Here is an 18,128-nt window from a genome sequence, read left to right as displayed (position 1 = left end):
ACCCAGCACCATTTGATAAATAGGGAATCTTTTCCCCACTGAATGTTCTTAATTGGCTTGTCAAAGATCAAATAACGGTAAGTAGCTGGGTTCATCTCTTGGTTCGCTATTCTGTTCCAGACATCTACTTCTTTGTTTTTGTGTCAGTACCATGCTGTTTTGATCACTATCAATTTATAATACAGTCTTAGATCTGGTAACGTGATTCCTCCTGCTTTGTTTTTATTGCTGAGTAATGTTTTGGCTATTCGAGGTTTTTTCTGATTCCATATAAAACTAAGTATTATTTTTTTCAAGATCTTTAAAATATGACAATGGAGCTTTAATAGGAATTGCATTAAAATTATATATTGCTTTGGGTAGTATACACATTTTAACAATGTTGATTCTTCCCAGCCATGACCATGGTATGTTTCTCCATTCGTTAACATCTTCAGCTATTTCTTTTCTTAAAGTCTCATAGTTTTCTTTGTAGAGATCTTTCACGTCCTTTGTTAGGTATACTCCCAAATATTTCATCTTCTTTGCCACTACTGTGAAAGGAATAGAGTCCTTGACTGTTTTTTCAGCTTGGTTATTGTTGGTATATATAAAGGCTACAGATTTATGGGTGTTGATTTTGTAGCCTGAGACATTGCTGTATTCCTTGATCACATCTAAAAGTTTTGTAGTAGAATCCCTAGTGTTTTCCAGATATACGATCATATCATCTGCGAAGAGTGAAAGTTTGATCTCTTCTGACCCTATGTGGATACACTTGATCACCTTTTCTTCCCTAATTGCAATGGCTAAGACTTCCATTACAATGTTAAAGAGCAATGGAGACAATAGGCAACCTTGCCTGGTTCCCGATCTAAGTGGAAACGATTTCAATTTAACTCCATTCAATACGATATTGGCTGTGGGTTTGCTATAGATGGCTTCTATTAGTTTAAGAAATGTCCCTTCTATACTGATTTTCTTAAGTGTTCTGATCATGAAGGGATGATAAACATTGTCAAAAGCTTTTTCTGCATCAATTGCAAGAGTCATATGGTCTTTATCTTTTAGTTTGTTTATGTGCTGAATTACATTTATAGATTTACACATACTGAAACAGGCTTGAGACCCTGGGATGAGTCCCACTTGGTCATGGTGTATAATTTTTTTGATGCGTTGTTAGATTTTGTTTGTTAGGATCTTATTGAGTATTTTTGCATCGGTATTCATTACTGATATTGGTTTATAATTTTCTTTTCTTTTTGGGTATTTCCCTGGTTTAGGGATCAAGGTGATGTTTACTTCATAGAATGTGTTGGGTAGCATTCCTTCTTTTTCTATATTTTGGAAGAGGTTTAGTAATATGGGTATTAGTTCTTCTTTAAAGGTTTGGTAGAATTCTGATGTAAAGCCATCTGGTCCTGGGCTTTTCTTTTTAGGGAGATTTTGTATAGTTGATGCTATTTCAGAACTTGATGTAAGCCTGTTCAACATTTCCACCTCGTTCTGGCTAAGTCTTGGTAGGTGGCATACTTCCAACTATTGGTCGATTTCTTTCAAATTTTCACATTTCTGAGAGTAAAGTTTCTTGTAATATTCATTAAGGATTTTTTGAATTTCTGAGGGGTCTGTTGTTATTTCATCTTTACCATTTCTGATTGATGAAATTTGAGATTTTACTCTTTTTTTCCTGGTTAGGTTGGCCAAAGGTTTATCTACTTTATTGATCTTTTCAAAAAACCAACTTTTGGATTTATTGATCTGTTGTATAATTCTTTTGTTTTCAATTTCATTTAATTCTGCTCTGATTTTGGTATTTCTTTTGTTCTTCTGGGTTTGGATTGGAATGTTCTTCCTTCTCCACTTGCTTGACATGTCCCATGAAGTCAATAACTTCCTCTCTTTCCGTTTTTTTGAGGAAGGCTTGCAGTGCTATACATTTCCCTCTTAGGACTGCCTTTGCAGAATCCCAGAGGTTCTGATAGTTCATGTCTTCATTGTTGTTTTGTTCCAAAAATTTGGTGATTTCCTTCTTAATCTCATCTATAACTCATCTACCCTTCAGCATAAGGTTATTCGGTTCCATGTTTTTGTATGGATATGCAGATTCCTGTTGTTATTGGGTTCAACTTTTATTCCATGATGGTCTGAGAAGATGCAAGGAATAATTTCTATTTTTTTACATTAGCTGAGGTTAGATTTGCGGCCTAGGATGTGGTTGATTTTGGAGTATATTCTGTCAGCTGATGAGAAGAATGTGTATTCAATTTTGTTGGGATGAAATGTTCTATAGATGTCTGTTAAGTCCAGATGTTGAATGGTTAAGTTTAAATCTAAAATTTCTTTGCTTAGCTTCTTTTTGGAGGATCTATCCAGCACTGCTAAAGGGGTGTTAAAATCTCCAACTACTAGGGAACTGGAGGAAATCAAGTTGCTCATGTCTGTTAGAGTTTCTCTTATAAATTGAGGTGCTTTCTGGTTGGGTGCATAAATGTTAATAATTGAAATCTCATCATATTGAGTATTACCTTTAACAAATATGAAGTGTCCATCCTTATCCTTCCTTATTTTGGTTGGTTTAAAGCTATTGCATCTGCGAATAGGATTGAAAAACCTGCTTTTTTCTGCTTTCCATTTGCCTGGAGTATAGATGACCATCCCTTCAGCTTGAGTCTATATTTGTCTTTTAATGTAAGGTGAGATTCTTGTATGCAGTAGATATCTGGCTTGAGGCTCCAGTCAGCCAACCTGTGCCTCTTTAGAGGACAGTTTAAACCATTCACATTAATTGAGAATATTGATAAGCCTTTCGAGAGTCCAGTGGACATTTTTAATTGTTTTGCAACTGTGGAAGTTGGAATTTGCTCAAAATTTTCTGGGTGGGTTTACCTTTGTGGTGGAGGATTACGCTGGTCTTTATGGAGGATAGATCTGAGAATATCCTGGAGAGCTGGTTTAGTTATGGCAAATTTCTTCAACATGTGAATGTCATTAGAGTATTTAATTTCTCCACCATAAATGAAACTCGCTTTGCTGGGTACAGGATCCTGGGTTGAAAGTTATTTTGTTTTAGGAGATTAAAAGTCGATGACCATCCTCTTCTAGCTTGAAAGGTTTCAGAAGAGAGATCTGCAGTTATTCTAATATTCTTCCCCTTGTAGGTAATGGTTTTCTTTCATCTGGCTGCTTTCAGAATTTTCTCCTTCATATTAACTGTAGTGAAATTGATTATGATGTGTCTGGAGGGTGTCTTATTTGGGTTGAGTCATGCTAGAGTTCTGAAACTATCTGCTATCTGAATTTCAGAATCTTTTGACATGTCTGGAAAGTTCTCTTTCATAATCTGATGGAAAAAAGACTCTGTGCTTTGTGAAGCCACTTCATCCCTATAAGACGAATATTGATTTTCTTTGAATTATCCCAGAGCTCTCTGAGAGACTGATCTGTTTTTGCCCTGTACTTCTCTTCTTCTTTGAGAGTTCAAAACTTTTGTCTTCAATGTCAGAAATCCTTTCTTCTGCTTGCTCCATTCTGTTACTGAGGGATTCTACTGTGTTTCTCAGATCTTTGAGGGCTGCAACTTCTTGTCTCAATGTGTCAAAATCTTTGGGCATTTGGTCTTTGAATTCATTGAATTCTTTAGACATCTTTTGGGTTACTGCTTGGGATTCTAATTTGATCTAATGTGCTATCCAGATTCTGAATTCGATTTCTGACATCTCAGCTATTTGTGCATGGGATCTTGTGCTGTGTCTGCCTCATTGTTCCTTGGGGGACTTGATGTACTGTGATTACTCATATTGCCAAGGTATTTTCATTGATTTCGCCTCATGACTGTTTTTCACCGTTGCCTCTGGCCGTCCTCAAAGTTGGAGAGGTGTCTGTCCAAGATTAGACCCCAGCAGGATCACTCTGTTGTTGCTGGATCTTTGTAGGGAGTGACCCTACAAAGTGTAGCTCCTCTGGGGCTGCCCTAGCCAGGGAGTTCTGGTTGTGGGAGCAGCTCCGGAGTGTGACACACCCAGTAACAGGGCGGGAGGTGGTGCACACGATTCTGGGAGTGCCTGGTGCCCAATGACTTTGGCACAGAGGCCCCAAGGCTCCAGGAGTCTCTGGCCAGGAGAAGTGCTCACACTGAGGCAGAGAGGACTCCAGAGGGCATGTGGGTACCAGAGTCCCTGGCAAGATGTTTGGGCCAGTGTGGAGGCAGGGAGGGTACAGGTGGGAGGATGTGGGGTTGCGCGGCTCCCAGAGTTCCTGGTCAGGGCGTGAGGAGACCCGGCAGGTGCGGGTCGCGGGTCATGGGTTGTGGCGCCACTGGTACAGAGGTCCAGGCAGATGCAGGTCACAGTGCGGCTCTTACCAGGGTCCGGGAAGGTGCTAATCGCGGGTTGCAGTGCAGCTCTTCTGGAGGTCCTGGAAGGTGTCCATCACATGTCATGGCGCAGCTCTTCCAGAAGTCTGGGTGGGCACCAATCATGTGTCATGGCCCAGCTCTTTACTATAGTAAAAATTTTAAATGGAAAAGGAAAGAGGAATGATTTTCTGGAGCCTGCTTCAAACAAGAAAAGAAAAATAGTTGGGACCTAAACAGAAATCTTTGTGGGTTTTTTTTTTTCCTATCTCTCTACAGTGTACATTCTCATCTCTCTTGTTTAACTCTTTATTAGCTAAACACTGCTGGTTTTCCCTATCCATAACCTCTACAAGAGTAACCAATATCCTACTATCCAACAGGGATCATAGTCCATGGTAAGTTATGCATTTGTGCTATCATCACTGTGAATGAAAGGCCATTTTTTATTTTTCCAGTTGGCAAAATGCATACTCTTCCTCCAAACCCAATTGACTATATTTCTTTGAAAAGACTTCCCTGACAACATGCTTTGCCTTACAAGAGTTAACTCCATTGCTTCCCTGAGTTCTTTGAACACCTTAATTATGGCTCAGTCACTTACATCCTCACATGCATTTCAATTGTTTGTCAATATTTCTGCCCTCTGAAATGTAAGCTTCCTGAAGAAAAGGCTATGGCTCATTTTCCTTTATAATTTCAGTAGAAAGTATATGACCTTACACATAGTGAGTTAAATAAAGAACTGTTGAACAAATGAATAAAAGTACAAATGAATGTTCTAATAAGAAGATAATTATTTGGCTAGGCACCATGGCTCAAGTGTGCAATCCCATCATTTTGGGAGTCTGAGACAGGAGGATTGTTTGACACCAGGAACTTGAAAACAGCCTGTGCAACACAGGCACATACTGAAACCTCATCTCTACCCCTGCCACCCCCCCAAAAAAAAAGAAAAGAAAGAAAGAAAATGATAAATAAGGGAAAATGAAAGGAAGGAGCAACTAATTCTATTTCAAGTCATCTGAAAAAGAACAATACAGTTTCCTTGAATGCCTTTGTTTTTAAACTAAAACACAAATTATCTTTGAAAAGTTTTCAGCCTTTAAAAAAAGCTCTTACAGTAGCTTGTATAACTCCAGAGAATAAAAAATTCCTTATCTAGATTATTATAGTTTATAAACTAACAATAAAGGCTAATTTAAAAGGATGATATAAAACATACAAGAAAATAATATTATTTCTAAAGAAAGGGAAAGGTAAACTTACATCTTCTCCACTTTTCTCAATCTATGTAAATCACTGTATTCAGTTCCAAAAGGAAAAATATGTTGGAGGGGTCAGCATTATTCCATTAGCAGAACAGAAATTCTTCCATTAGATGACCTGCTTTCAATCTAACTCAATTCTACTTGACAATATTGCTTCCGTTCCCTAAAGTTGTAGTGTTCTGTGTTTATTGTCCCTGAATTTCAAATTTCAATCCCCATTAGATAGAATTAAGAGTGTTGGGCCAGGCAAAGTGGCTCACACCTGTAATCCTAACACTCTGGGCAGCCAAGGTGGGTGGGTTGCTTGAGCTCTGGAGTTTGAGACCAAACTGAGCAAGAGCAATAACCCCATCTCTACTAAAAATAGAAAAACTAGCCAGTGTTGTGATAGGTACCTGTAGTCCAAGCTATGCAGAAGGCTGAGGGAAAAGAAACTCGAGTCCAAGAGTCTGAGGTTGCTGTGTGCTATGATGACACTATGGCACTCTATCCAGGGCACAGAGAGAGACTCTGTCTCCAGAAAAAAAAAAAAGAATTAAGAGCTTTAACAACATCTCTGAAAACAGTAGCTGATGACAACTTTATCCTTCCCTGAAGTTTCCACAATTTGGTCAGAAATAGAGGTGATAGTAGTAGCTCCCTTCTTCCTGATAAATACTGAAACAGAAGAGAATACCTCATGTCTACAATAGCAGCAAACATTTTCTCCAGTGGAACAGGAAATCGGGACATTTGAGAGGCATTCTGGCAGTTTCTGTTCTGGTCTAATTCGTGCAGATGTGTACTTTTTATTTTTTTTTTAAGGATTTTTGGGCTTGACGCCTGTAGCATAGGGGTTATGGCACCAGCCACATACACCAAGGCTGGCGGGTTCGAACCCACCCCAGGCCAGCTAAGCAATAATGACAACTGCAACAGAAAAATAGCCAGGTGTTGTGGCAGGCACCTATAGTCCCAGGTACTTGGGAGGCTGAGGCAAGAGAATTGCTTAAGCCCAAGAGTTTGAGGTTGCTGTGAGCTGTGATGCCACAGCACCGAGGGTGACATAATGAGACTCTGTCTCAAAAAGGGGGGGGATGGGGGCTTTTGCTCCTCTTTTCACCAAGGAAATGGACCCAAAACAAGTCTTTGAAATAAATATCTTTGACTAATAAATAGAGGGAAAAATAATACCTTAGGAGGCTAGATAAAGAAAAAAGGAAAACATGAAAGGAGAAAAGAAAAACAGGGAAAAGCAGAAAGAAGGGAGAAAAGAAGGGAAGTGAGAATTAATCTAGTCAAAACTGCAAATCAGTCAGTAAAGAATCTCTGTCATCATTTTGCATGTAGTTTGCATACAGAGAGCTCATCTTTCCTTGATGTTTGCATGACAGAGGAAGTTCAAGCACAGACTAAAAGGAGATTAGAGTGTCCTGGCAGCACCTCCCACCCTGTGACAGAGTCAAAGAAGGAAATACACACCAGAGCTCTCTGGCAGGAAAAAATGACAAGGCCAAACTAAGAAAATGGGGGAGAAGAAAAATTCTTTGTTAATTAGTCAGAGAAAAGATTATAGATACTAAAAATCGTGTTTTTTTGTTTGTTTGTTTGTTTGTTTTTTTAGAGACAGAGTCTCATTTTGTCACCCTCAGTAGAGTGCTGTGGTATCATAGTTCACAGCAACCTCCAGCTCTTGGGCTTAGGCAATTCTCTTGCCTCAGCCATCCAAGTAGCTGGGACTACAGGCGCCTGTCACAAACCCAGCTATTTGTTGTTGTTGTTGCAATTTGACTGAGGCCGGGTTCGAACCCGCCACCCCCAGTATATGGGGCCAGTGCCCTACTCACTGAGCCACAGGTGCCACCCTGAAAATTGTGATTTTTGTAAGTACCATTGCTCTTATGTTTTACTTTGCATATTATTGGTAAAAAAGCAATACAACTTAACTTCTCTTTCAATAAAAAAGCAAACGAATAATGACCAAAATGTTTAAATTATATTATAATATATATAAAATATGACCACCAAGTCTGGAGCCATAAAGTTCTATAATGGAAAGCTCAAATTCCATAAGTGGTTTATTGCTATCATTTTATGATACAATGACTTTACTTGTTCAATGCTTTATGCCTCATTAGCAATGAATTATGCACAACAGAAATAAGTACGGTACATGAACGCAGCATTTCCATCAACTCCTGCACAGGCTTCTGTGATACGTTGCCTCCAGTGGTTTTGTCTCTGATTTTTACAATAAAACCTGCACCTTTAGGTTATTCCAGAAGAAGCAATTGAGTGGATTAATCTCTTAAAAGTAAAAGAAAATATTATTATCCATATTTCCCAACTTTGTGGTCACCCTATAGTTAATATATATTATATGTATTCTGAACCTCTCCATAATTGGAATGTTCATCTCTTATTAATAAGTTACTTACTATTATGGGTATTTACCATCTAGCTAATGATTCCTCTGCCAGTTAGCTTACATCTTAGGCAATGACCAGTATGTCATATTCATTTTGATTTCCCAGTACTCACTGCAACTTTCTAAGTAACACAGTGGTTGCTTAATAAATATTTCTTGAACACAAATAAAGTGTAATTTTTTTTATTATTTAGCTTTCAAGTACTATTTGTATGTTTGACACTTGAAGTGCATACTATCCAGATCTTTATTCTGACAGTTTTATAATGATGACCCTGAGAGATTTTTCAAATGGAGTCTTAGACTTCCCACTCGTCTGCTTATTTTTTTCACTATGAGACGATAGCTTTCTTCATATTCAACCAAAGAAATGTCTTATCTTTTTAAAATGTTCACTTTTCTTCCAAGATGTCTTTGATTTGAGGGGGTTTGATCTGTACGGCATTAATGACAAAAGCTAAACTACTACTCAGTGAGGAAATGAACTTGGTCACAATGTATACACATGAGTGTGTGAAAAACTATTTTTCAGTGTAATTCAAATGGAAAATATTTCCTAAATGCAATCCAAAGTGGCATAATAAAAGACAAAGAGTTTCACAGAGCAGAGAAATGAGCAGTTAATTCTAACTGAGCTGAAATGTGAGCAACTAACTGTACAAGAATGTGCTACTTAAGCTGATTCTTGAGAGAAAAATAATTTTAGCTATAGTAAAGAGAAGGGCAAAAGTACATGAGCCAAATGAAACTCGTGCCGGGAGCCAGCAAAGGGTCAGACAAACAGCATCTAATAGAGAGAATTCAAAGCACACAAGGACATCTAAAACTAAATTTTCTTGTAGATTTTTGTGGAAAGTATCTGGATTCTACTTTGAGATTCTTACAAAGACATGGCAGATAAAATCAAAGAAAAAAATGAACTGAAAATAACCCTATTTCACATTATTGATTTTTCAACATCCTCTTTGCATCATAAGGTAGCATCTCCCCGCCCAGGAAAAACTAAATATGAGGTTTAACGTCTGTTCCTTTATTGAGTACAATCTGTACCTCCAAGAGGAGGTACTCAATCTCCTGCTACTGTAAGAGACTGAAAGGACTGTTTTAAATAACCAGGATAATGATTTGTATGAAAGCATAACACTTGCCTTTTCCAAATGTCTGTGACAACATACATATTTGCATTTGTCCTCAGAAAAATTATTCTCCATGTAGTAAGAAAAACATATCTTAGCGAAAGATAAAGAATAGAGATATATGATTATCAGACAAGAGTCAGGCAGCCAGTGTTCAAACCCCAACTCTGTCTCTTACTTGAATAATCTTACTAAAACTCAGCTTTCTCATCTACAAAACAAGGATAATGATATGATCTCATAGGTCTGTCATAATAATAAAACGAGAAAATATGCATGTATCAGTCAGCGTCAACAAGTAAAACAGAAATCTGTTTTGAAGAAAGGGAAATTAATTAAGGGAACTGACTAAACAGGTGACAAAGATACTAAGAAACCACCCAGGAGTCCTTGAGGAAACTCAGCTTAACACTGACAGAAAGCCTCCTCTACCACCCTTCAACTGGGGGGAAAGAAGAAGGTGGTTTCTCCAGAGCCAGGATCACTGGCAGAACCTAGGAACCGCGGACTGTCCAATGAGAAGCAGGACAGAAGAAATGCTAGGGCTGTTGCTAGAGATGCCCCCTAGAGCAGACAGGTGTATAAAATAACATGGTTTATCCCTTTCTCCCACCCTCCAGTTTCCTGCTAGCACCCCATATTGATAAAACCCACATTGGATCTGGGAACCCTGCTTTACAGAACATATTTTATATATCTTCTCAGCGTCCTAGCTTCCTTATCATATGCCAGGTTCTTAACCATTTGATTTTACACATCTGCCCCTGCAGTGGTCACCTCTGCGTGAGCCTGAGTTATTCCACTGTCTGGAGTCTACAAATGAAGTCTCTAGCTCTGCACACCATTCCCAGACTCTTGGAAGAAATACACCACAGGAGATGAGATCTGAGTTCACCAGGGACTATACACGTTGGAAGCGCAGTCTAAGTGTTTTCACGTGGGGTGAATTGTCACTATAACTAATGGAAAATGAGAGAAAGGCAGGAATTGGCAGGGGTATGTCTTCTCCAGTCTTCCCTTCCAAGGACTGTTTACAGATGTAGTGTTTCTGTACAGCTGCCCTCCCTGTCATCAAGTAGCCAGCTCAAAATGCACCACCTTATACTCACATTCATTCTCCATTCTTTCTTGCCTCATTTTCCTTTCCCTCCTTTTCACTGCCCTGGGATTGCACCTTCCTGTAAAGCACTGAGAGCCTCAAGCTTTATTTGGTTAAGACCTGGGGAAATGCAGCCTGGAAGGGTTAGCCCCACTATAATGCAAAACTGGGCAAGGCAAGAGAACTAGGAACAGATCTGAACATAAGTGGGCCCCAAGTGGCAGATTCTAACTTCAATATTCATTATCATCCTTATATCCTTATATGTATTTAAATCTTAAATGACAACCTTAAGCTTCCACCTAACATAAGGCAACTGCCTGCTAACCCCAAAACAAAGTTCTCACATGCTTCCCAATAAGAAAAAACACAACATCCCAGTTGTCATCGTAACTACCTCAAATATGGGGCCTCCTGATGATATGCAGTCCTCATTCATTTTCCTCACCTAATGCGTCAGCTAATTTATACCCTTGACCTAGTGCAATGACACCTCCCACTGTTCCTTTTCTAATTTACATACAATTTTTATTTTATTGGACCATTTCCATTATGTCCTCCTTTACCTCGGGCTCTCTGGACCACTGCACTGATGTACCTACCCAGTAAGTAATCCTGTCGTACTAGGCCTACTCGGGAGCTAGGGCACAGCTACCCTGAGGACCCTCCCCCAGGCAGGAGGCCTCCATCTTATGCCTTCTGTGCTCCACACTGAAGTGTGGGGAGTCACTTACGTGTCTCAGCTTTGCAGCTTCAGATAGTGGGCAATATCCAGCCTCCTCAACGTGGCCTTTCCTTTACCTCTTTCCTTTATATAAAAACACAATAATTTATACCCTCAAGACAAGTCACAATACAGATGATCTGCTTTCTATGTATATCTGATGGTCACATGTTATTAGCACTCCTACATTCAACAGGTTTTTCACTAATATCATTAATAATTGGTGATTAAATGTAAACTCCCTAAATGACTTGACAACACGATGGGAGCAAGACAAATAATTAAATGTTTTATATGAAAGAGATTTGAGTTCTCATTTTCTTTTTTTTTTTTTTTTTTTGAGACAGAGTCTCACTATGTTGCCCTTGGTAGAGTGCCGTAGTGTTTAGCTCACAGCAACCTCCAACTCTTGAGCTTAAGTGATTCTCTTCCCTCAGCCTCCCGAGTAGCTGGGACTACAGGTGCCCACCACAACGCCTGGCTATTTTTCCTGTTGGAGTTGTCACTGTCATTCAGCCGGCCTGGGCCAAGTTACAACCCACCTAGGTGTATGTGGCCGGCGCCCTACTCACTGAGCTATGGGTGCCACCAGAGTTCTCATTTCTAAATCAGGTATAAGATAGCATGAAGCCACCTATTCATATGTCCCCTCTCTCATGTGACTTGGATCCTAACGAAGGGACTGAAGATAGTATAGAATTCTCCTTGCTGTTATGTTGCAAATATTATTATATGATGTGGAACCATCCTCATGGAAAATTCCCCTGGATGACTACAAACTTGTCTTTCACCAGAGAACACCATTTTAGCCCAGGGTTCCACTGAAAACAGAGGCTCAGGCAAATATTATGTAAAAACACCTAATGGGGAGAGGGAGTGAAATCCAAAAGAGACAAGAATTAAAGCCACCAGGAAAGGAAAATGAGTCAGAAAAGGAAAAAGGAAGTACAAGACACATGTTTTCAAACAGGCCAAAGCTTCAAAAGAAAACAGAGATTTTACTCATTCACATAGACCATCTCTGGGGAAACCATAAAATGAACATGATATTTCCAAATAGGCCACTAAGTTGGAGGAAGGAGCCAGCAATTTATTAGCAGCCACTGTCCTGCCTCTTGTCTTTTACAGGTAGAAACTTGCCATACGGTAAACCCCATGTCCCTGCATTCTTAGTGTGTATAAACTGAGCCCTTCAGGCAGCCTCTGCAAAGCCACAGCCTGTGAGGGATCTGACCAGCTTGGGCACGAGATCTGCTATAGCTCTGGACAAGATGGACACGTGGGGAGCATGTCAAAGACTGGCTGCGTCAAGGTGGTGACAGCCTAGTATTGCAGCTGGGGCTGCTCTGGCCAGAAGCTAAGTGATCATCCAGAGGGGTGAAGCAGCTTGACTGAGCAGGAGAAGCCCATAAACTAGGGCGAGCATACTCCCGAGGCAGGACCTCTGCCTTCTAATTTACTGTTAACCTTTGTCCCTGGTGCTGATTGCACTTTCTTGTCCTTTCCTCTTACTCTTCTCCCCCTACAATGCTGGCTGTGTAGTAAGAAATCACCCTCTTAGTGATAGGCATAATGTAATAGTCTATGAATCCCATAGCCTTACAGAAACATGAGAGTTGTCACATCTAAACACCAGTCTCAATGAGTATATACCACAAAAATCCTTTTCTCACCTGTTGTAGAATTTTTATAAGCCTCTCATCTCAAGATAAGAAAAAAAGGGATACTATTATATCTTCACTCTAAATTCTGGGGAGATTGTTCCATGAAGGTGATTTAGCAATTCTATCTTGTGTGCATACGACATCTACCTATACGGGCCATGAAAGTCGTGCAAGTCACAGATGGATTTGAATATTCCTACTATCACGGCAGAAGAAATGTTGTGTGGAATTAAATATGATTTTAACGTCCAAATAAAAAGGTAAAATGCCAATTTTCATACATTAGATAAATTATATAAAATTCTATTTGCCAAGTAGAGGAAAGACCATGGCAAGATTTCTAAGGAAATTAAGAAGATAAAAAGCCAAGCCATAGACTGGGAGAAAATATTTGCAAAATATATATTTGATAAAGGACTGGTACCCAAAATATATAACAAACTCTTAAAACTCAACCATAAGAAAATAAGCAACTCAAAGCATGGTCAAAAGATTACCTATTGGGGACATTTTTCTAGGAGTTTTTCTTTTCTATTATAAATAAAAGCTGGTACAGAGACACACCACCCAAGAAACAAATAAGCAGATGGGAAGACATGAAACATCCTATACCCTTAGGAAATTGCAAATTAAAATGACAATGAGATGTGATTACACACCTGTTAGACGGTGAAAATCCAAAATACTAACAACACTAAATGTTGACAAGAATGTAAGGCAACAGCAAGGCTCATGCATTGCTGGTAGGGTACACAATGGTACAGCCTCTGGAAGACAGTTTGTCATTTGCTTAAAAATCTAAACACAAACCATCTGTAAATCATACTCCTTGGTATTTATCCAGATAAGTTGAAAACTTAAATCCACACAAAACTCACATATGAATGTTTATAGCGGCTTCATTCCAAGTTGGCAGAACTTGGAAGCAAACAAGATGTCCTTCCACAGGTGAACTGATAAACTGTGGTACGTCCTGACAGTGAAAAACCATTGAGCTTTATGAAGAAATGAGCTGTCAAGGTACAAGGCACCATGGAGGAAGTTTAAATGCATATTCTTAGTAAAAAGAAGCAATGTGAAAAATTCTGTCTACTATATGGTTCCAATTATGACATTCTGAAAAAGGCATAACTACGAAGACGGTAAAAAGGTCAGTGTTTGACGAGCCCCAGAGAGAGGGCACAAGAGAGAAATGGACAGAGCATTAGAGATTTTTAGGGCAGTGAAACTATTCTGTATGATACTGTAATGGTAGACACATCATGCATTTGTCAAAACCCATAGAATGTAAAACACAAAGAGTGAAACCAATGTAAATGACGGACTTTAGTTAGTAATAACTTATCACTATTGGCTCATCAACAGTAACAATTTCCCACACTAATGCTGGATTTTATTAACAGGGGAATGGGAAGGAGGGACGAGGGTGTACATAGGCACTCTGTGTACTTTCCACTCTACCAATCTGTAAGACTAAAACTGCTCAAAAATAGTCTATTAATTATTAAAAATATTTTTAAGGACGTCAACTACATACCTATCAGGAGGGATCAATTTTTTTGTAATGACAATACCAAATGATGGCTAAGATGCAGGGAAAAAATGGGTCATTCATACCTTGTTGGTCAGTGTGCAAAGTGTTACAGCCTCTCTGGAAAACAGTTTCTCATTTTCCTCTAAATCTAAACAGGTCATTACCACAGGACTCTGTAATTGCACTCCTGGGCATTTATCTCAGGGAAAAGAAATGTGTTGTCCACATAAAAATTTCTCTACTTGTGCATAATAACTTTTGTAACACCAAAACAACAAGAAAACCCCCACTGGAAACAACCAAAATATTCCTCAATAGGTGAATGGGTAATCAAACGGTGTGTATCCATATCTACACAGCAATAAAAAGGAACTATTGACATTTGTAATAGCTTGTAAATTTTCAGTGAATTATGCCAAGATTATATGTTGTATGATTTCATTTACATACAGTCTTTTTATGAAAAAAAGAGAACAGAGAAGGACTCAAGCACACAGAATGGAGCAACGGAAGCAGGTGTGGCAAAGGGCAGGAGGAGAGATCCTCGTGGTGATGGAAGGATTCTATAGCAATGTCAGTATCTAGGTTGTGAAATTATACTAGTTTTACAGATGTTACCATTCGGGGTGGTGTGATTTAAATGTCCCCTCTGAAACTTGTTTTGAAACTTGACAGCCACTGTGACAGTATTGAGAGGCAGAGAGTAGGTTAGTCATCACAGGAGTGGCTTTGTTAGAGAAGCAAGCTCTCCCACACTTTCTCACCATGTGACGCCTCCCACCTTGGGATGGATGACCCTTGCCAGATGCCAGCCCCGTGTCCTTGGACTTCCTTGGCTTAGAGGTGCAGAACTATAGTCTCTGCCTCTCTGTTCACAGGACTTTCCCCTCTGTGTCTCTGTGTGTTCTTTTGTCTCTTATAAGGACACAGTCATTGGCTTTAAGGCCCACCATAATGAGCATTATCTCTAGATCCTTACCTTAATCACATACACAAAGACCCTTTTCCCAAATAAGGTCACATTCGCAGGAACTGGGGTGAGGATTTGGGCCTATCTTTTGGGGGGATACAATTCAATCTATTACACTACTGAATTAAAAACTCTGGAAGTGAGTCCATCAAGCTGTACTTTGCTAAACCATCCACATGAATCTGATGTTTACTGCTATTTGAGCCACTGACATTGATCAGTAGATACCCCTGATGTAGTCACTGGCCTGCCGGATTGCACCACCAGAACTGGCCCTGGCAACCAGGCCACCATCCCTATAGCATGTTACACTTCTGTATAGGTTTTTTTTTTTTTTTAATTTTATTTGATTTTAATTGACACATAATAATTGTATACATTATGGGGCACAGTGCAATGTTTCTATACATGTATACATTTAGTAAGGATTAAATCAGAGTAATTAGCTGATATATCACCTCAAATATTTATCATTTCTTTGTGATAAGAACATTCAAAATCCTTTATAGTTATTGTGAAATATACAATACAATATTCTTCAGTATAATACAATTACCTTACTGTGCAATAGAAACCACAATTTATTTCTCCTATCTGTAATTTTGTGCCCATTGATCAATCTCTCCCTCCTTTTACCCTGTCTAGCCTGTAGTAACCCCTATTTAACTCTGTACTTCCATGAGATCAGCTTTGTAAACAAGTAAATTCACCAATAAATGAAATCATGCAGTATTTGTCTCTCTGTGCCTGGCTTATTTCATTAACATAATGTCCTCCATCCATTGGTGAACACTGAGGTTGATCCCATATTTTGATTAGTGTGAATAGTGCTACAATATCTCTTCAACATACTAATGTTATTCCCTTAGGATAAATAACCAATAGTGGGATTGCTAAATCACACGGTAGTTCTATTTTTAATTTTTTAAGGCACCTCCATACTGTTTTTCATAATGTCTGTACTAATTTACATTCCCACTAACAGTGTATTAGGGTTCCCATTTCTCCTCATCCATGCCAGCATTTGTTATTTTTTTGTCCTTTTGATAAGAGTCATTCTAATATGTGTGACATAATATCTCATTGTAGTTTAAATTTGTGTTTCCGTGATGATTAATGATGATGAGCGTGTCTTCTTTTCAGACATGACTTCTTTCTTCCATTTTTAATTGGATTTTCTAAAATTGGGTTGTTTGAGTTGCTTATATATTTTGAATATTAACCCATCATCAGATGTATAGTTTGAAAATATTTTCTTCCATTTTGTGGGTTCACTCTGTTGATTGTTCCCTTTGCTGTGCAGAGGTTTCTAGTTTGATGTAATCCCATATGTAAATTTTTGCTTTTGTTCCCTGTGCTTTGAGGTCTTATTCAAGAAACTCTTGCCAGACTATGTTTTCTTATATATTTTTGTAGTTTTGGTCTTTCATTGAGGTCTCTAGCTCATTTTGAGTTTATTTTTGTCTATGGTGAAATACCGGAGTTCAGTTTCATTCTTCTATATGTGGATAACCACTTTCCCAACTACAATTTATTGAAGAGATGTTTTCCCCAAGATTCTTGGCACCTTTATCAAAATTTGGTTGGCTATAAGTTTGTAGATTTATTTACATGGTATCTATTCTTTTCCAATTGTCCATGTGCCTATTTTTATGAAAATACTAAGCTGTTTTGAGTACTATAAACTTGGGGTTTACTTTAAATCAGATAATGTGATGCCCCCTGCAAAATTAAGTGCAGGTGACAAGTGGGCACATAGGGGGATGCTCAGCATTACCGATCATTAAAGAGATGGGAATGAGAGCCCCAAGTGTGATGCAACTTCAGACACATTAGAATGGCTATAATTAAAAAAAAATGAAAACAGAACATAAACGACACTGGTGAAGAGGTGAAGAAACTAAGGCCTATGTGTATTGCTGTTGGGAATGAAGAGTGCTGCAGCCACTGTCCAGAGGTTTGGTAGTACCTCAAGAAAAGTTGAACACAGAATCTCCATATGGCCTAGAAGTTCTACTCCTGGGTGTATACCCCAAAGAATTGAAAACAAGTATTCAAACAAGTACTTGTATAAAAATGTTCATAGCAGCACTATTCACAGCAGGTAGAGATCATTCAAATATCCATCAACAGATAAATGACTAACAGAGTGTGATATATTCATACAATGGAATATTATTCAGCTACAAAAGGTTATAAAAAGAATACAGATACATACCACGCTGTAGAGGAAACTTGGAGACATTGTGTTAGGTGGGACAGGCCAGATGCAGGGGCTCACATTTGTACAATTCCATTTGTATAATATATCCAGATAGATCTATAGAGATAGAAAGTGTATTAATAGCATCCAGGGGCTGAAGTGGTAGGAAATGGGAAGTGACCACTCAATTGATTGGGAGTCTCTTTTGGGAGTGATGAAAATAATTTGGAACTAGAAAGAAGTGATGGTTATACAATATTGTCAATGTACTAAATACCACTGAATTGTTTGGTTTAAAATGGTTAATTGTGTGTTATATGGCTTTCACTGAACATAAAAAAATGAATCTCTTAATAATCAGATTTAATATATGATTTTATACAAACACTCACAAAGGTAAGTAAGAAAAATATTAATAAATGAAATTATTCTAAAATACATAACATCTATCCTAGAAAACATAAACAGAAGAAACATAGTGTTATTTAACATATGTAAAAATATGTTTCCTCATTACCTCAGTGCTTCAAGAAAGAGTTACTTAGCTAGACAAACCACTTTTATTCCCATTGCTAAATTAGTCTATAAGTTATTATCATGTTTCTTATTACAGATTAACTGTAGAATATTTTAAAAATAAGGTAAGCAAACTTTTTAAAAAAAGATTACTATCAGGAAAATACATGAAAGTATAAAACTCCCTGATAAAGAAAAATTCACAATCAAACTCAGAATACTCTAATACTATAATTGTGTTTATGGAAATCAGTCAAATCTTTAGTACAAA

At 38.4% G+C, this 18,128-nt stretch overlaps 1 protein-coding gene across 1 annotated transcript in view; it reads right to left on the bottom strand.

Moving 5' to 3' along the window:
• LOC128561803 (killer cell lectin-like receptor 2) overlaps positions 1 to 18,128 on the bottom strand; it is a 65,501-nt gene that overhangs the window by 31,306 nt on the left and 16,067 nt on the right. The window contains exon 7 of the transcript XR_008373343.1: positions 17,357 to 17,458. The gene's annotated coding sequence lies outside the window, so the exon portion shown is untranslated. The remainder of the gene's footprint in view (positions 1 to 17,356; positions 17,459 to 18,128) is intronic.

The sequence above is a fragment of the Nycticebus coucang genome, chromosome 12 (assembly GCF_027406575.1).
Source record: "Nycticebus coucang isolate mNycCou1 chromosome 12, mNycCou1.pri, whole genome shotgun sequence".
NCBI lineage: Eukaryota > Metazoa > Chordata > Mammalia > Primates > Lorisidae > Nycticebus > Nycticebus coucang.
Note: the sequence above shows the minus strand (reverse complement) of the source record. Positions and strands in the feature narration are given on the sequence as shown.